This window comes from Ischnura elegans, chromosome 10 (assembly GCF_921293095.1).
Source record: "Ischnura elegans chromosome 10, ioIscEleg1.1, whole genome shotgun sequence".
NCBI lineage: Eukaryota > Metazoa > Arthropoda > Insecta > Odonata > Coenagrionidae > Ischnura > Ischnura elegans.
The window spans coordinates 17,117,209-17,122,464 of NC_060255.1; the positions used below are offsets into that span (position 1 = coordinate 17,117,209).

A 5,256-nucleotide genomic window follows, 5' to 3' on the forward strand; every position below is an offset into this window, starting at 1 on the left:
GAAAATTGCGTAACGTAAGGATAGGAGTGCAAGGGTTTTTTTATTTCTTGTGTGTGCTACTAATCCGACCTCTCCACAGGTTTTGAAGAGCAGAAGAGGACAGCGAAGTCATCTCTTCATTTGAAGATTAGAAGAAAGAAGACGACGGATGAACAGGACCGCATCACCAGGACAGTGCGAGTGTTAGCTTTGATTTGGGCCATTAGGGCCAAAGAAAATTGCGTAACGTAAGGCTAGGAGTGCAAGGGTTTTTTTATTCCTTGTATGTGCTACTAATCCGACCTCTCCACAGGTTTTGAAGAGCAGAAGACAACTGCAGAAGAGGGCATGCAGTATGCTTACCTATTTCGCGAAGAACATGGCGCCATCCCATTACAGTAAGATTACATTCCGCTTCCATTCGAATTCATACATTCGAGATCTCACTTTGAAATTAAAATAGCTATTTCTATTATAAAATCAACGGAGAAAATGAGGATTTTTTTGACAATCTTTTTTTTTGGACTAACATTGTTTTATTTTTTTCATATTTTATATTTCCAGCTTTGAATTAATTCCAGAGTAAAATTTTAAATTTCATGGAACGATATTAGAAATATTTTGTCCACAATTTCAGTTCAATGGGCAGTGAGTGCCCATTGCTCTCAATATATACAATTACTCTGTAAACTTATTTTTGTCTATTTTACGATTTATCTTAATTGCCTTTCTTATTCTCTTGCTTATGGTTAGAATCATTTTTTAAACAACTGCCACATTTGATATTTAAGTAATTAATTTTTTCAGTATTTTCTGGTTTTCAATTCTGAATTTCAGTTAACATTCGAAATTTTTCTCTTTCTAGCTAAGACTCATTCCCAGAATTGAATATCAATTTGGGAGAAGACAGAATTGCTCTGGATTATGGAGACATTTGAACGGATTGGATGCAATCACTTAATGGTAAGAATGGATTTAATTTCTTTCCTTTAAAAAACTAATACATGTATTGTGATCCTTCTCTTGAAAATCAAAAATATTATCCTTTTCATGAACTAAGAGAGCCACTTTTTTACAGCATGTAAATTTGACTTATGCTAGTAAAAATAATTGCTTTTTGATTACTTGCTTCTTTGATTATTGCCTTTCCAATTCGATATCAAGATTTACGATCCAATAACAGTAAATTATTCCTTTGTGTAGTATCACAATGAAAAGTTCGTCTTCTAACCATGAGACAGGTCTTCCCCTAGTCACAAATTTTTTGATGAGATAGTTTTTTTTTCGAAAATGGATCATGAGGGAAGAGTTTTCATTGTTATTTCCAAATACCTTGATTGTATTTACTGCAATCCTTCATTTAGATTTTTGGATGCTATTTTTTCTTCTCTTCAGACATACCAATTAAGTTCATACTCTCACTTCTTTCCTTTGACCTAAGAAATGTACCTACTATTTAAATATGCTCTTAATTTGTTAATAATTTGTTGGAATCAATATTTTAGTATGCCATGAATGTGAAAATAGTTTAATTAATTACTAGAAAATAAATTAAATGATTCTCTAGATAACAAACCCATTACTGGAACATAATGGTCATGTAACCGTAAACGGAATGTCAGTGCTACACTACTACACATAGTTACTGCAAGATTATGAATGTGTATCTTTCTAAAGAAATCAATGTGATAATTTATGCCGTTTTGGCTTTGCTAGAACTTATTACAGTCGCAAAGTATTTTTACTTAAATTAGGAATGTTTTTATTAAATTCACCGTAAATATGTCCTTTTGCATGAATTTGTATAGGAATTTATTTGAAAAGCCTCATCTCAAGTAGCAAAAGAATATTGAAAAATGATTTTAAAATTATTTCAAATGATTTTAAAATCAAAATATCATAAGATGGCTAAATTCATGATTTTTTCAAGATTTTAAAATAATTTTAAAATAATGTATTAGGCATTGCTCTTTTTAAGTCTTGTACCATTTGATCTCATTTTGTTGATAGTATATTCTTGGATATGCAGGAAGTAATGGCTTATTTTTGCCAAAAATGTTCATTTTTTAATTTCACAGAAAAATAATTATGTGAACATAATTTCGGAATTGTTTTAAAATAATTTTACAACCATTTTAAAATAATTTTGAAATAATTTGATTATTATTTTCTAATCATTTTAACATAATTTTGAAATAATAAGGTCATTATTTTGAAATCATTTTAAAACTCTCATATAAATTTTCATATTCTCAGTCATACCAGTGTGATGAAATAAACCAGTATAAAAACTCTCATTCCTTGGAGGTGAATGTGGGTGACTGACAAGTAATACGGATGGTTTTGGAGACTTTTTCTACCAAAAATGAATCCTTTTTTTCAAAAGTGAGTTTGAATTTCGCCGTCTTGAAATCCACAAAACGGTATTTTTTGGCAGTTTTCCATAATATTTCTAGAAATTTAAAATAATGAATTCACGGGAAAATAATCCCAAAATGAAGGCATATCATAAAAAAATGGATGTTGCATGATCCGAGAATGCAATCAAGGAACGCCTGAAAACTCTCAATATGTGCTTCATTGCATACTAAAAACGGATAAGGTCTGAGTGTATACTTTCTATACACATATTCGCTTTCTAATCCAAACACAGACATCTGATTTCGAAGTTCTCTTAGCGTCCATGGTGATGGTGGGCATTCCCTGAAAGCACGCAGATATAAGGAGATTCTGTAATTCTCACGAAGCTTGTATTACTGCTTCCTTCGAAATATTCACGCATGTTGACACTAGGATAATTGTTAGGTGGGAAAATTTTTTTTACTGTTTCTGGCACAGTTAGTAATTTCAAACCTGTTTACTTAATTCATATTAACATAACATGTTGCAATTAATCATTTTAAAAAGAGGCTGAATTAGTTACAACATATTTTAAAACTATTTTAAAAACTATATTTCATAGCTCATACAAGAGTAGGACATATTTTAAACTTATGTTAAAATCATTTTGAAATGATGAAAAAAAGATTTGTAACGTTGAAACAGAGAAAGCTAATATGTTTTCAAAATTATGTTAAAGTCATTTTAAAATGTTCTCGCAATATATTTTAAAATAATTTTTACATAAGATTTTGCTACTTGGGATCCAGTTCTTATTAAGCCTGTGTTTCTTTAGGTCTTATTTCAAATTTAATTTTCAACAGGGAGGGGAAAAATGCGATTTGGTAGCTATTTGCATCGTTAGTACATGTGATGCTTCTTATTTGAACAGGTGATTCTGCATTATGCTGCGTTGTCCTGGAAAAGCGGTGCATCAAACTGTGTCACTTGAGACGAAGATTGAAGAAATTGAAGAAAAGGGCCTGGAGTCGTGTTGCTTTCATCGGTGTACTTGGACTATTTGTGTGTGCTTTTTTATTGCTGTGTACTTTATTGTAATTTATTTATTGTAATGTGTTGTTTTTTTTCAGCGTTAAGGGGGATGTAGGCAGGAGAGTAGGAAATCGTCTTCGACATGCGTTGCTTTATGCGCAGGAAATTAGATAGTACTGACGTAGTACTTAGGTATCTTAGTTAGGATCAGGAACTTAGGTCTGTATCGTTTTCGACCTCGTGGGGCTGCTGCGATGGATGGGATTATAATGGGCTGGATCGTAGGTGTGTGAATGTGTGCTTGGTATGAGTGAGTGAGTGTAGTAGTAGTAGTAGTAGTAGTAATAATAGTAGTGTTAGTAGTAATGCTAACACTAACTTCCCTTCCTTAACTAAAAATCCTTCCCCACCCTCCCTCCCCCTCAAATCCAACCTGCTCCCTCTACGTGGGGAGGGGGAGTAACAGAGGAAAGTCCATGAAAGTTAATGAAAGGTGATGTTAATGAATGATGATATAAAAGACCTGATTGAATTGTGACTTTCCTCTGGCTAAAGCAGTGTGGTATCCTAGTGTCCTCTCACATTTTGTGAATGTTCTAAATAATTTGCTGGATAGGTTTGGAGGAGTGATGGATTTACCCAATTTTATTCTCTTGTAATTTTTTCTGTTTATGTTGTCTTCCCCAGTGTATCCTTTGGTCTTTTGTTTGAAATTTTTTATGATAATCTTACTGATTCAATAATGGTGTGGTTTTAAATTATATTCTGCGGTTTTTATGTATTCGCCTATTTTGGGAATTATATTTGATTAAATAAAATATTTTCTCTTAACTATCACATGGTAAATGAGTGATACTTCTTTTTTTTAAGAAAGGAAACATTTTTTAAGAATTAAAATAATTGTAAATGTATCTTCTATATTTATTTTTCACTACCAATGGAATATTATGCCAATGGAGGTTTCAGAGATACATTTATTTTCACTGCTCTCAAACACTTTCTTCTATGATGTGCGTTGATAATGATATACATGTGATCATACGTTTAAAATAATGTGACATTTCAAGTAATCACATCAAATCCATAAATTTCTTAACAATAAAACTTGATTTTTAGTTGATTGCGGAGTATTTTTCTAATTCTTCCTGTGTGCTATATCATAGGAATATACTTTTTGTTATGTACAGAATCAACTTTAATGATTAAAGAATTGAAGTACTGTGCTTTTTCCATTTATTTTTTGTTAAAGCCTTTCCTTCAATCCTGTACATTTTGTCCAGTCTCGGTATCTTTAAAAAATTGATCTGAAATGCAAATTCCATTCTTAAAACCCTATCTCATTTGTTTTTCGATGAATTCATTTATTTGTTTATGGGATTATATTGAGTATATTGATGGCTTTGGTGGAAAATATAATTTTTCAGTAAGTTGAGTTGTTTTAATGTGTGGGAAATATTTATTTCTTCTATATTTATGGAAGTTACGCAAATGCCCAGCAGTAAAGGAAACATTTTTTACAGCATAAATGGTTCTTAACATTACTATGCAGTACTTGGTTTTCTTGATAATGTATTTAGGGAGAGAATTTCTCGGAGAAAATTCAATAGTCAAGTTTCATAGTCAAGTTAAATAATAATACTATTTCTATTAATAAAAAAAACAATGTGAACCGATCCGGTTATACCAGACAAGGTGGTGTCATTACAGGTGTCGAAAGGGTGGGGAAACGGAATTCTGTCTACCAATTTGTATACAAATTATACGGTGGTATACCACCATTAGTGGCAAATTGTCCCAGCCGGTATGATCTTTAATTTTAAATCAGCAGTAACTGATATAGATGTCATTTATTACAAATAGTGTCTGTATATGATGATAAAGCAGTTGTGCTAAATTACTATGTCC

The 5,256-nt window shown here is 31.7% G+C and overlaps 1 long non-coding RNA gene across 1 annotated transcript; it reads left to right on the top strand.

Moving 5' to 3' along the window:
• The first annotated feature begins 261 nt into the window (after positions 1-261).
• Positions 262-4,130, top strand: LOC124167092. Its single transcript, XR_006866609.1, has 3 exons — positions 262-377; positions 845-942; positions 3,251-4,130. It is a non-coding gene; the product is annotated as an uncharacterized LOC124167092 (long non-coding RNA).
• The last annotated feature ends 1,126 nt before the right edge of the window (positions 4,131-5,256 follow it).